General features: G+C 37.9%; 2 pseudogenes; both read right to left on the bottom strand.

Annotated features, from left to right (window-relative positions):
* On the bottom strand, nucleotides 2,677-3,210 carry OR5D49P (olfactory receptor family 5 subfamily D member 49, pseudogene; annotated as a pseudogene).
* Nucleotides 5,482-6,392, bottom strand: OR4C161P (olfactory receptor family 4 subfamily C member 161, pseudogene; annotated as a pseudogene).

The raw sequence follows: 15,716 nt of genomic DNA, 5'->3' as shown, positions 1-15,716 counted from the left end.
ATTCTCTTAATATTCACTGGAGAAAGAATAGATTCTTCTTCAAATAAATGATGCCAGGACAACTGGGTGTTCACAAGCATAATTATGGGATTGGACACTTACCTCATACTATATACAACAATTAACTCAGAAAGTGAACAAGGACCTGAATGAAAGAGCATAAACTATAAAAATCTTACAAGAAAAACACAGGCCTTAAATTTCATGGCCTTGAATTTGGCAGTAGATTCTTAGATAGGGAAACAAAAACATAAGTGACAATAAATAAATAAATAAATAAATTGAACTTCCTCAAAATTTAATATATTTGTATATTAAAAACATTATCAATAAAATGAAAAGAAAAGGTACAGAGAAGAAACAATAAAGACAAAAAGTCAAATCAGATACAACACAAAATTTACAAATGTCCAACAAGCATGTGAAAATATTCTCAACATATTTAGTTATTGAAGTCGCTCAGTCGCTCAGTCATGTCCGACTCTTCGTGACCCCATGGACTGTAGCCCACCAGGCTCCTCCATCCATGGAAGTTTCTAGGCAAGGGTACTGGAGTGGGTTGCCTTTTCCTTCTCCAGGGGATTTTGCCAAACCCGGGTCTCCCGCATTGCGGGCATACGCTTTACCGTCTGCGCCACCAGGGAATCACTACAGACATACAGAATAAGTTTGGTGGTTCCTCTCACATGGATGAACATAGAATTACTATTAGACAAAATGCTTAGCAGGGGAAAAAATATAGTCTTTTACAAAGAAGTGTTAGGCTTTTCCCCCAATTTCTGGCAGATAATATATATCTTATGTGATAGTAGAGTCTATTTAGGGAGGAGGGGCTGGGTACACATGACACCAAGGTGTGTGCATGCTATGTTGCTTCAGTGGTGTTTGATTCCTTGCCGCTCTATGGACTGTAGCCCACCAGGCTTCACTGTCTATGGAATTCTCCAGGCAAGAATAATGGAATGGGTTGCCATGCCCTCCTCCAGAGGATCCTCCCAACCCAGGGATTGAATCCATGTCTTCTACATTGCCTGCATTGTTAGGCAGGTTCTTTACCACTAGTGCCACCTGAGAAGCACCACAGCACATGTCAAATAGAATCCACTCCTTAGAGTGGATGTGAGTTTACTGTGAAGTGTGTCAGCTGCTCAGTCGTGTCTGAATCTTTGTAACTCCATGGAATGAAGCCCGCCAGGCTCCTCTGTCATGGGATTCTCCAGGCAAGGATACTGGAGTGGGTTCCCTTCCTTTTCTCCAGGGGATCTTCCCCACCCAGGGATAGAACAAAAGTCTCCTGCATTGCAAGCGAATTCTTTATCATCTGAGCCACCAGGGAAGTCCATGAGTTTGCTAGTTAAGCAAAATTAAATCAGGTTAACCAAGATGCTCTAATTGGTATTAGCAGGGTCCCCATTCAATCCATCATTAATGTTACTTACCAATGAAGTTCTCTGTTATGTTATCATTGTATAGCAATAGCTATTTTATACGTCATTTGACTGACACGAAAGACTATTTTAGATTTAGCTGGAACTATTTCTGAAGTGTGCATTTCTTAATTTTATTTTTGATGAATTATGTACAAAAGGCAAATAAATTTTATATTAACAAGTAGAATTTTATCAAATCATATTCAGGACTTTGTGGGGGCAGAGACATGACTTCTTTGCACTTATAATGTACCAATTCTTTCTATGTGGTGTTAAATAAATATATCCTTTAAATTGAGGCTTCTCTGGTACCTTAGATGGCAAAGAATCTGCCTGCAATGCAGGAGACATAGGTTTGATTACTGGTCATGCAGATTCCCTGGAGAAGAGAATGACTACCCACTCCAGTATTCTTGCCAGGGACACAGGAGCCTGGCAGGCCAAAGCCCATAGAATTGTAAAGAGTCGGACATGACTAAGCAACTAAGCACAGGCATGTCTTTTAACTTTAGTGTCTTAGTGTTGAACAACTCTTGGAGAAGGCAATAGCACCTCACTCCAGTACTCTTGCCTGGAAAATCCCATGGACTGAGGAACCTGGAAGGCTGCAGTCCATGGGGTCGCTGAGGGTTGGACACGACTGAGCAACTTCACTTTCACTTTTCACTTTCATGCATTGGAGAAGGAAATGGCAACCCACTCCAGTGTTCTTGCCTGGAGAATCCCAGGGACGGGGAAGCCTGGTGGGCTGCTGTCTATGGGGTCACACAGAGTCGGACACAACTGAAGTGACTTAGCTGTAGCAGTAGCAGTAGCAGTTGAACAACTCTTAGCTACTATGATTCAACTGATGTAACTCCCTCATGGTTAACTATAAACTTTCATGACAACTCAAATCCATTCTTCAATGACTTATAATGACTTAAAGAAAAGAGAAAAAGAAGATTCACCTGAACTGCCAAATGGTAATGTGTCTTTCTTAAGAAATCTTTACATGACAAACACTTTATCTAGAGACTTAAATAGTCTAGGCTTTAATTAGGTGTTATTTAGTATTTTATTGCTAATTCTCTACAGTTTACTAAAGTTGTTGAATGATGTATCAACAAGGGAATTACGTTAAATGTGTACACTCTTTTGTTTCCTAAAAATTGGAATTTGAAATGCTATTAAAAATGCTAGAAAACTTGGACAGTTCTCTACAGTGCTCTTGTAAATGAAAAAGCAAACCTAAGCCATTTTACAATCATTGACATAATAATTTGGTATTGACTAGCTTCCTAGCAGTCTCTTTCACTTCTTTGTTCCTAAGGCTGTAGATCACTGGGTTCAGCATGGGGATGACCACTGTGTAAAAGAAAGAGGCCACCTTGACCATGAGCCACGAACTTCTGGAGTCAGGAACACAGTAAAGGAAAAGGATGGTCCCATGGAAGATGGTAATGGCAGTCAGGTGGGAGGCACAGGTGGAGAAGGGTTTGTGGTGCCCCCCAGTTGAAGGCATCTTCAGGACAGTGATAAAAATGAAAATATAGGAGGTGAGAATAATCATCAGGCTGCTTATTTCATTAAACATGGCAGAGACTAAAATGATCTCCTGGCTAATGTAGGGGTCAGAGCAGGAAACAGCAACAAAGGCCGCCTGCTCACAGACAAAGTTATTTATGATATTATTTCCTCTAAAGGACAATTCAGATAAAAAGTGGGTAAGAGTCAGGGAACAGACTGTACCCCAAGAGTATGATGCACCTACCAATAAGGAACAAAGCTTCTGGGACATGCCCCAACCAGTAACACTGAAGAAGCTGAAGTTGAACTGCTATAGGCAGCTATAAAAATGGCCATAAAAATAATTAAAATGTATTACCAACTTAAATCCTCACAACACAATATAGGTGGCCCAAAAGCTTAAACATAATATATAAAACAATAGAAAATTTAAAAATTAAATGTTGGAAGAATATGAAGATATTGTGGTGACACTGAAATAGGGAAATTCTTTCTATGTGAGAAATTAACGCCAAAGAAAATTGTGTTAGACTTGATTAGGTAGATGTTAAGTATTTCTACATGGCCAAAAATTTTGCACAGTATAAAAAATTAAAAGCAAATCACAAGTTGTAAAAATAATTCCACACAAATGGTCAATATGATAATATCTCTACTATATAATTAAATCATCAAAATCAGAATGGAAAATGATTGACAATCAAGTGAAACATAAAAGTTTCTCACTCCAGGAGATGGTGATGGACAGGGAGGCATGGTGTGCTGCAATTCATGGGGTCGCAAGGAATCGGACATGACTGAGCGACTGAATTGAACTGAACTGAACTGATGTGAAATAGGCTACAACAAATTTAACACCATCTTCCTGAAGGACAAAGTGAATCATTAAAATTGCAGATAATTTTCTTGTCTATACACCTAAACATACCACAGACAGCTGTGTTTCTTCTGAAAGAAAGACTGATCTTTTTTTTTTTAAGGCCTGGATTAGAAGTTTGCAGCTGCAACTTTTGAAAGGAAGATGTCTTTCAATGTAATGACTCCTGACACACTTTATGGGAGAAGTATGGATATGAGAGTTGGACTATAAAGAAAGCTGAGCACTGGAAGAATTGATGCTTTTGAACTGTGGTGTTGGAGAAGACTCTTGAGAGTCCGTTGGACTGCAAAGAGATACATCCAGTCCATCCTAAAGGAAATCAGTCCTGAATATTCATTGGAAGGACTGATGTTGAAGCTGAAACTCCAATACTTTGGCCACATGATGAGAAGAACTGACTCATTAGAAAATATTCTGATGCTGGGAAAGATTGAAGGCAGGAGGAGAAGAGTACAACAGAGGATGAGATGGTTGGATGGCATCAAAGATGAGATGGACATGAGTTTGAGTAAACTCCGGAAGCTGGTGATGGACAGGGAAGCCTGGCATGCTGCAGTCCATGAGATCACAAAGAATCAGACACAACTGAGCAACTGAATTGAACTGAAGTTGATATAAGTTCAGTAAGTTAATAAAACACTTTTGGCATCAATGTGCTTCTCTATAAAATGGGGATAATGATAATGAAAACACCAGTTTAATACATGGATAAGTAAATGAAATGAATGTGTCTGGTAGATAATAAATGGTTCATGTAATGCAAATATATGTATCAGACCTACAGAAAAATAGCTTTGGACTCTAACCATATGACTTTCTTTTGAAATTTGATAAAGTATGTTTACCCTTCTAGTTTCAAATGACTCCTCAAGTTTTGGTATGAAAAAAAAATTCTTTCATATTCAAGAAGAACTGTGAACCATAGAGATATTTATGAAAATAAGTATAAATAAGGAATAATTTCAAAGTTCTGGCTTAATGTTTGTGTCACAAAAGGAATTAGACATTGATCATAAATTATTCCTTTCTCCTTTTGTGAGTTTCTCACTTTATGCATTGCATAAAATTGTAGGGCAAAGAAAAAAAAAAAAAAAGAAAATCTGTGGATACCTCCACTATGTTGTCTTTCTCAACATTTCTAACTAAGAGTTTCTATCCCTGATTTGTTTAAGCACAGGCTAAGCAAAAACAAAAGAAGTTCTAAAATTAGGGTACTATGGAAAAACCTATTTCATACAAGTGACAATATGAAGAATTTAATAGAGCAACAGTAACACTCTGGAGAAAAAACTTATTCTGTAATCATCACCTAGAGTGTAATTGTTATCCTTTCCAAGGTCTATTTTGAATCCATGGATATGAACATTGAAGCCTTGGTAAAGTGCACTGAAGTTATCAAAATGCTTGATGAATGCCTTGTTGTTGTTCAGTCACCTAGTCATATCCAATTCTTAATGACCCAATGGACTGCGGTTCACCAGTCTTCCCTGTCCCTCACCTAAATGTGTAGTCATTGTTAAATATTCAACAAATGTTAATGCTTAGGACATTGTTTTCTTCTGTCAGTGATCTGCGAAATTTTAAAATTTTCTTTCACAATCTACAACAGGAACAATTTTCCCTATGTGTGTAAATGATTACTTACTTGGCATCTTGTACAAATTAAGTTACTCTCTTCTTCAACAAAATCCTAACAGCATTTTTCACTTCTGTGTTTCTCACTGTGTAAATGATAGTATCTAACATGGGAATGAGGATTGTAAAGAGCCCAGCTACCGACTTGTCCCCAGGGTGACTGGTCCCAGGAAGTGTGTAGCAGAATATACAGGGACAGAATAGAGCACCGCTACTGACAGCGGGGGCCACATGCAGAGAGGGCCTGGCATCTTCCTCTAGAACTTCAGGGAACTCAGAATGACTGTGCAGGAGATGGGGAGCAGGAAAAACATGAGCAAACACATGGCCCCACTGTTTGCTGTCACTGCCATTCCAATCTTGTGTCACTGCAGGCAGTTTCCAAGAGTGAGAAGAAATCACATGTGACATGATCAACGGCATTGAAACCACAGAAAGTCAAGTCAACCATGAAGAGAATTTGCACAGCAGCAGATAGGATCCCTCCAGTCCAAGCCACCACCACCGAGTTGGCAGAGCCCCTTTTGCAGGATGGTCGTGTAGTGCAGAGGCTTATAGATGCCCACATACCGGTCATAGGCCATGACAGTGAGGACTATGATGTCTGAGCCTCCTAGGAAGTGTGCCAAAAAGATCTGATTCAAGGAGTCACTCCAGGAGGTGATTCTTTTTTGGTACAACAGAGGAATTATCATTTTGGGTGTAACGGCAGATGTGTGAAAAGCATCTGTTAAGGCCAAGTAAATGAGAAAGAAATATATGTGAGCAGAAAGTGTAGGGCTTAGGGAGATGGTGATGACAATGAGCAGAATGGCCAGCACAGTGAACAGGAAAATGAACAGAAAGACAATGAAAAGTATTTTCTGTAGGTGTGGATTCTGCATGAGTCCCAAGAAAGCAAATTCAGTCACATTGTTGGGAGGCCTGAGGAGATCCATTTAGGAAGTAACATCTTCCGGGGACCTGAATTACCTACAAAGGAATAAATACTAATACCTGTTAATCATGAAAGGATTGTGGTCTGAATTTCTTAGCACAAAACTAGAGCAGTCACTGTAACTCTGGACCATGTCCTTGACATTCGTGCCCCAATACTTGTTTCAAGACTTTCTTATTTCTTCTATGACAACTTTTATCTCTTCAGACACCTATTGGCTGTCATCTGTAAAGCATCTCTGGGAGATCATTTGATATGCAATTTATGGAGAAAATATGGTGCTATGTATATGAGATCTGGATTATCTTTCTGGTTCCACCTTCATTTGATAATTTTATTATCAAATGATAATAAGATAATTTTATTATCTTATTGTCCCAAGTTTCCAAGCCCTCCTCTGTGTCTGTGAGGTTACAAATTGTAACTATCAGATGTACCTTCTAGGCTGAGAGGTCCTGTAAGCAGGTAAGAGTTATTGTTTTTTCCATGAGAATTTAAATTTTAACCCTCACTTCAAACTGTGGAAAGAAAAACATTGTCAATAAATAACTTTCTAAGCAGGCAGTTAAGGGAAATATATAAATCCTTGACAATACACCCTACCTGGTAACTCCTGGTACTTATGTACAGGAATACATAAGCTATTCAGGTGTGTTTCCTCACTGTGCCTGGCATATTGTCTACAGTGCCTGAAACACATCAGGTGACAAGAGATTCTTGGTGAATTGCCATGTTCCATGGCTAAGATTAGTCCTGCTTCCCCAGACCATAAACTTACCAGGAATTCAAGTGCTGATGTCCTCTAGCTCTGTTTATCATAAATATCTATGAGAAACATAAATTTTATATAAATTATATATCAACTAATAAACACCAAATACATAAAATCTATTACTTACAATAGGTACCTATTACTAGTTCACTCAGTCAACAAATATCTTTTGGACAGTTACTAGGCATATTAGTAGGTGTATTGTGTGTTTGTTTTCACAAAATCATAAAGTGTCCTGTTAAATATCTTTAAATTCCTGAGATTTTATTACTAAACAGCAGAAATTATCCATCCATGATATGAATGAAGCTTTCCAATCCTTTATGTTTCTGCTACATGCTTTCTCACACCTTCTTCTCTCATCTTCCCAAAGCATCCATTATCCATCATTCCTGGTTACAGGGTGTTTCTGTTGTTCAGTCACTAAGTCATGCCTGACTCTTTGTGACCCCAAGGATTGTAGCCTTCCATGCTCCTCTGTCCATAGGTTTTCCCAGGCAAGAATAGTGGGGTGAGTTGCCATTTCCTCCTCCAGAGGATCTTCCTGACTTAGGGATCAAATTCATTACTCTGACATTGATCAGTGGATTTTTAAACTAATGAGCCACCAGGGGAGCCCAGTTATAGGATGCTGCATTACTCATTTGGTGACATAATGCCCTCCCCCACCCCCCTCCCCCAAAAAAAGAGGACACATAAATATAGTAAAATATATTCTGTGGAAACTACTTTTTCCTTTCAAAGATAAAAATATTTACTTTTAAAATTGTTTTTAATTAATTTATTTTTTATTGAAGCATAATTGCTTTACAGAATTTTGCTGTTTTCTGTCAAACCTCAACATGAATTAGCCATAGGTATACATTATTCAAAGTGAAAACTGCCTGCTTGTCTAGAAACAAAATATAGTAGCCTCAGTGCATTCCTTATACTGAGTTGAGAGCCAACCAACTGGTAAGATAAAGGTATAGTGTACATAAGTTAAGAATAAGATATAATTAATAAGCTATTTAGAAACAATTATAAAAAAATAAAAATCAGTTTTTCTACTTCTTAGATCTACAGTATTTTTTCTAGGAAAAACAGTAAAGGAAAATATATTTTAAAGATAAAAATTATTATTTACATCTCTGTTCAACACCATTATTAAGAGCTGTGGAAAATTTAGAAGCTACATCCAATGTTCAATATTAGAAATGGGTAAGTAAAATATAATGCATGCATTTGATCAACATGTAGTAGTTTTTAATGTTATTAAAAATTAATGCAGCATCCTAAGAAAATTATTATGCTGTATTATTAACTTGGGGAAATTTTGGATGTGAACGTGAATTGTAAAATTATTCTAATTTAATTATAACTGTTCTATTGTTCTAATTTAAATCTATATCATTTAAAAAACAAAATATTTTTGCTTTTAAATTAGTAGTATTGCAATTGAGTCTACCTCAAAGTTTTGCATGCCTAAAGAAGCAATTTATTTATTTATTTATTTTTAAATCCTTGTTTAAAAATGTCTTTATTACAAATCATTTTTTTCAGAAGTATAAAGCATATGCAAGAATTACACATCTTAAGATTAACATTCGTAAAAATAAATAAGGGAAACCTCATTTACAACAAAATAAGAAACTCTGAAGAGGGAACTCTCATGCACTACCAGAGCCAAGCAGGAGAAAGAACTTCTCCTTGTCTAGCAACAGGCCAGCCAAAGAGAAGCTGTCATCATCCTGGGATTCTCTGAAACAGCCCCATCCAATTTTCTCTTTCCTCTGTAAAAGTAAACCTCTATTCAAGATCTTTAGGACTTTAGGTTTAGGATAATTTGCTTGCCCCAAATTGTAAATCTCTGCTATTCTCAACTAAACTCATTTTGCTGGTAAAATAATTGGCCCTTCTAAAGATTTAATATCCTTGCAGACTCTCAGTGTAATTTCTTTTTCTTTTTTTTATTCCTTTATTTCTCATGTGTTCCCCATCCTGAACCCTCCTCCCTCCTCCCTCCCCATACCATCCCTCTGGGTCATCCCGGTGCACCAGCCCCAAGCATCCAGCATCGTGCATTGAACCTGGACTGGCATCTCGTTTCATACATGACATTTCACATGTTTCAATGCCATTCTCCCAAATCTTCCCACCCTCTCCCTCTCCCACAGAGTCCATAAGCCTGTTCTATACATCAGTGTCTCTTTTGCTATCTCGTATACAGGGTTATCGTTACCATCTTTCTAAATTCCATATATATGCGTTAGTATACTGTATTGGTGTTTTTCCTTCTGGCTTACTTCACTCTGTATAATAGGCTCCAGTTTCATCCACCTCATTAGAACTGATTCAAATGTATTCTTTTTAATGGCTGAGTAATACTCCATTGTGTATATGTACCACAGCTTTCTTATCCATTCATCTGCTGATGGACATCTAGGTTGCTTCCATGTTCTGGCTATTATAAACAGTGCTGCGATGAACATTGGGGTACACGTGTCTCTTTCCCTTCTGGTTTCCTCAGTGTGTATGCCCAGCAGTGGGATTGCTGGATCATAAAGCAGTTCTATTTCCAGTTTTTTAAAGAATCTCCACACTGTTCTCCATAGTGGCTGTACTAGTTTGCATTCCCATCAACAGTGTAAGAGGGTTCCCTTTTCTCCACACCCTCTCTAAAGAAGCAATTTAAATCTAATATTGGTGATAATGAGGACTGATTATATGATTTTTAGGATCCGTTTAAACCTGAGAATCTATGATTTCCTGGGGAAAAAAAATATATCTCACCTATGCTCATGTCTGACATAGATTCATGGTCAGGGCCCCAGGAAGCTATTAGTTCACCAAGAAAGAAATAAAGTAGTAAGGTTAAAAATGTCAACCAGCTCATCTACAACACCGGTCTTTGTTGATTTATAGATGGCACGTTTGCGTAAGACCTTTCTCTGGAGCCTTAAAAGTTCTACCACATCTCCTGTTTGTAGGCAAATCCTGTGAAGTTTTTTAACTGTAGTTAAGTGGATCTGATAGATAGAGTGCCTGATGAACTATGGAATGAGGTTCATATATTGTACAGGAGACAGGGATCAAGACCATTCCCATAGAAAAGAAATGCAAAAAAGCAAAATGGCTGTCTGGGGAGGCCTTACAAATAGCTGTGAAAAGAAGAGAAGTGAAAAGCAAAGGAGAAAAGGAAAGATAATGGGCATCTGAAAGCAGAGTTCCAAAGAATAGCAAGAAGAGATAAGAAAGCCTTCTTCAGCCATCAATGCAAAGAAATAGAGAAAACAACAGAATGGGAAAGACTAGAGATCTCTTCAAGAAAATCAGAGATACCAAGGGAACATTTCATGCAAAGATGAGCTCGATAAAGGACAGAAGTGGTATGGACCTAACAGAAGCAGAAGATATTGAGAAGAGGCGGCAGGAATACACAGAAGAACTGTACAAAAAAGATTTTCATGACCCAGATAATCACGATGGTGTGATCACTCACCTAGAGCCAGACATCCTGAAATGTGAAGTCAAGTGGGCCTTAGAAAGCATCACTATGAACAAAGCTAGTGGAGGTGATGGAATTCCAGTGGAGCTCTTCCAAATCCTGAAAGATGGTGCTGTGAAAGTGCTGCACTCAATATGCCAGCAAATTTGGAAAAGTCATCAGTGGCCACAGCAGTGGAAAAAGTCAGTTTTCATTCCAATCACAAAGAAAGGCAATGCCAAAGAATGCTCAACTACCACACAATTGCACTCATGTCATATGCTAGTAAAGTAATGCTCAAAATTCTCCAAGCCAGTCTTCAGCAATATGTGAACCGTGAACTTCCTGATGTTCAAGCTGGTTTTCCAAAAGGCAGAGGAACCAGAGATCAAATTGCCAACATCCGCTGGATAATGGAAAAAGCAAGAGAGTTCCAGAAAAACATCTATTTCTGCTTTATTAACTATGCCAAAGCCTTTGACTGTTTATTTTCCACAGTTTATTGTGGATCACAATAAACTGTGGAAAATTCTTCAAGAATGGGAATACCAGACCACCTGATCTGCCTCTTGAGAAACCTATATGCAGATCAGGAAGCAACAGTTAGAACTGGACATGGAACAACAGACTGGTTCCAAATAGGAAAAGGAGTACATCAAGGCTGTATATTGTCACTCTGCTTATTTAACTTATATGCAGAGTACATCATGATAAATGCTGGGCTGGAAGAAGCACAAGCTGGAATCAAGATTGCTGGGAGAAATATCAATAACCTCAGATAGCAGATGACACCACCCTTATGGCAGAAAGTGAAGAGGAACTAAAAAGCCTCTTGGTGAAAGTGAAAGAGGAGAGTGAAAAGGTTGGCTTGGAGCTCAACATTCAGCAAACGAAGATTATGGCATCTGGTCCCATCACTTCCTGGGAAATAGATGGGGAAACAGTGGAAACAGTGTCAGACTTTATTTTTTTGGGCTCCAGAATCACTGCAGATGGTGACTGCAGCCATGAAATTAAAAGACGCTTGCTCCTGGGAAGGAAAGTTATGACCAAGCTAGATAGTATATTCAAAAGCAGAGACATTACTTTGCCAACAAAGGTTTGTCTAGTCAAGGCTATGGTTTTTCCAGTGGTCATGTATGGATGTGAGAGTTGGACTGTGAAGAAGGCTGAGCACTGAAGAATTGATGCTTTTGCACTGTGGTGTTGGAGAAGACTCTTGAGAGTCCCTTGGACTGCAAGGAGATCCAACCAGTCCATTCTGAAGGAGATCAACCCTGGGATTTCTTTGGAAGGAATGATGCTAAAGCTGAAACTCCAGTACTTTGGCCACCTCATGCGAAGAGTTGACTCATGGGAAAAGACTCTGATGCTGGAAGGGATTGGGGGCAGGAGGAGAAGGGGACAACAGAGGATGAGATGGCTGGATGGCATCACTGACTCGATGGACGTGAGTGTGAGTGAACTCCGGGAGTTGGTGATGGACAGGGAGGCCTGGCGTGCTGCGATTCATGGGGTTGCAAAGAGTCGGACACGACTGAGGGACTGAACTGAACTACACTGAAGTGGATCCCAGGGGTATTCACCATTATTAGCCAATCTTCTCAACAAATCAGTTATTTCAGAAGGCTTCCCTGGAGGGTCAGAAAGTAAACAATCCTCCTTCTTCATTGTGCGAGACCTGGGTTCAATCCCTGCATTGGGAAGATCCCGTGGAGGAGGGCATGGCAACCCAGTCCAGCGTTCTTTCCTGGAGAATCCCATGGACAGAGGAGCTTGACAGGCTACAGTCCATGTGATCACAAAGAGTCAGACATGACTGATTGACTAAGCACACAACACACAACTGAACTTCAGGGGATAACTTTTATAGCACTCATCTTTAATTTTGATCTACCTCTTAGATGTACATGAAGACAAAACACTATGATGAGAACAAAATATATTAATCATTTACGAATGGTGGTATTTGATAACAAACAAGCTTAATATGGAGCCTGGATATTAACTATTGTAAATGTTAATCATTTAGGTGGGTAACTATTAGATTTAAATTATTTTTCATTATTATATTTTGTTTTTTAATTGATCTATCATTCATGCAAATTATAACTTGTAGATATCACTTTCACATGTACATTAAATGTACATTAAACCCTATCATAATATTTGTACTTCATACAAGGTAAAAGGTACCATACTTTTTCAAATTGGTTATACTAGAATCATTTCTGGAATTAGATTAACATGGTTGAAAATAATTCTATTCTTCAAGTATATTCAGAAATACTAGAATGCTTTTATTTCAGTCATTTAAATTTAATCTCATAATATCCTTATGAAATAGAAAATATAAGCACAGACAGACACCATTATCAACAAGGAAAATAAGACAAGGAATCAGAATACATTTGCAAACTCAAAATAAAAAGCCAGGATACTTTTCTTTAAATTACTCTTTTACAACTAAAGTGTCATGACAAGTTTAGGTTGCCACCTAATATGAGGTCTATTACAATTATCTACTAAAGTCAATATATACCTATATTTGAAATTATATTGAAAATAAATTTAACTGAATTCAATTCAGACATATTCTTACATAGAATCACACTTACTCACCATGGTCAAGTATGCTTGCATTAGCAAGAAGAAAAATGAATTACACATAATTCTGGATTGGCTCCAGAGAATGTGGTCACCTTGAGCAGTATATCAATGAAGGACATAGTTTAAGAAAACTGGTGTGTGTGTGTGTGTGTGTGTGTGCATGTGTGTGCGTGTGTGTGTGTGTGTGTGTGTGTGTGTGTTAGTTACTGAGTTGTGTACGACTCTTTGTAACACCATGGACCGGGACTCACCAGGCTCTTCTGTCCATGTAATTCTCTAGGCAGGAATACTGGAGCGAGTAGCCATTACTTTCTCCAGTGGATCATCCTGACCCAGGGATCAAATTTGGTTCTCCTGAACTGCAGGCCAGGGAAGCCTATATATATAATCAATGTAGAAAGACTTAATCATATTCTCTTTCTACATTGTATATTTTCTATATTGTATATTTGTATATTTTCTACATTGTATATCAGTAAAAATTTTCACTTCAATAGATGTATACCTGTGATGGATTCATTTTGATATTTGCAAAACTAATACAATTATGTAAAGTTTAAAAATAAAATAAAATTTAAAAAAAACAATTAAAGTAATTGACAAAGTCTATAGAGTAAAATCAGTATTCTATACATTGTGCAATAAACTGAGTGCACAAAGACAATTAAGTAACTTTTCTCTGACTTCAGGGAGATTACAGACCAATAAGCATAGATCATTAGCCAAGTTTTATCTCATTGGTTGGAAGAACTACATAAATTTGAAACTTATCCAAGTTACCCAGTCATTTCCAAAGGGCCCACCTCAAAATATCACTTTAAAAAAGAATTTAGGTATGAACTTTCAGTCTATAACAATATCCATAGCAGAGGAATAAATTACATAAGATCTGATATGCTCAAATGCTTAGAATTATTTGATAAATGATATCATGTTTTAGGAGCCTTTGACATAATATAAGAAATCCCCACGTAATAGGAATTAAAATCAATATATGAGTTTTCTCATACAGTGTGATTTACTAGCGAAAAGCAACCACCACCCCACAACCTGAACTGCTCATGAATCCAGACTGAATAAGGCAGGCAGAATAATGTCTTATTTTAAACCTCATCCAGAGAGAGAGAGGTTTGTATGAATGATGTCTCTGTGAAATAAAGCAATATGTTTTGGCCTCTTTATTTCCTAGTACTTGTATTTATTAACAAGAGAGATAAGAATGGCATATATTGTAAGCGTCTTTCTTAAAAATTCCTTACCCAAAATATCTGGTATTAAACTCTGTAATTCATGGCTGAAGCTCATGGATTATGGTTTATGCTTAATTTACACATGAAAGGCAGAGCCGAGGTCTCTATGGAAGGTTATGAAACACTATAAGCAAACACAGAGATGGGGATATCGAAAAATATCAGTTATTACCAGATATTTGCAACTATCTTGGAAGATTAATGGATGATCTTTATGAAAATGTAACTCCAAACAAATCTGATCCACTTGAGGAGATAATTCAGTTGGGAAAATAAGTAAGATTTGGTTAATTTACATCATTTACAACATATTCATTCAGTTATTTTGATAACTTCTGCCTCTTTAGGACTATTATTTACAATTCTGAAACACCATTTTTTTGACATTTAAATATTAAGCAAAATAATATTTGCAAAGTATCTTGTAAGTACAAAAATAAGACACATACATATTCAGTTCAGTTCAGTCCCTCAGTCATGTCTGACTCTTTGTAACCCCATGAACCACAGCACACCAGGCCTTCCCTATCCATCACCAACTCTCAGAGGTCATCCATGAGTCCACTGACTCATGTCCATTGAGTCAGTGATGCCATCCAGCCATCTCTGTTGTCCCCTTCTCCTCCTCTCCTCAACCTTTCCCAGCATCAGGGTCATTTCAAATGAGTCAACTCTTCTCATCAGGTGGCCAAAGTATTGGCATTTCAGCTTCAACATCAGTCCCTCCAATGAACACCTAGGACTGATTTCCTTTAGGATGGACTGGTCAGATCCCCTTTCAGTCCAAGGGACTCTCAAGAGTCTTCTCCAACACCACAGTTCAAAAGCATCAATTCTTTGGTACTCAGCTTTCTTTATAGTCCAACTCTCACATCCATACATGACTGCTGGAAAAACCATAGCCTTGACTAGATGGACCTTTGTTGCTGGTAAAGTAATCCTCAAAATTCTCCAAGCCAGGCTTCAGCAATACGTGCACCGTGAACTTCCAGATGTTCAAGCTGGTTTTAGAAAAGGCAGAGGAACCAGAGATAAATTGCCAACATCTGCTGGATCATCGAAAAAGCAAGAGAGTTCCAGAAAAACATCTATTTCTGCTTTATTGACTATGCCAAAGCCTTTGACTGTGTGGATCACAATAAACTGTGGAAAATTCTGAAGGAGACACACACATAAGATAGCCAAATATTAATATGGCCTGTCTGTGTGGAGAACAATTAACAAAAT

This window comes from Bos taurus, chromosome 9 (genome assembly GCF_002263795.3).
Source record: "Bos taurus isolate L1 Dominette 01449 registration number 42190680 breed Hereford chromosome 9, ARS-UCD2.0, whole genome shotgun sequence".
Taxonomy (NCBI): Eukaryota; Metazoa; Chordata; class Mammalia; order Artiodactyla; family Bovidae; genus Bos; species Bos taurus.
This window is presented reverse-complemented; position numbering and strand designations above follow the sequence as displayed.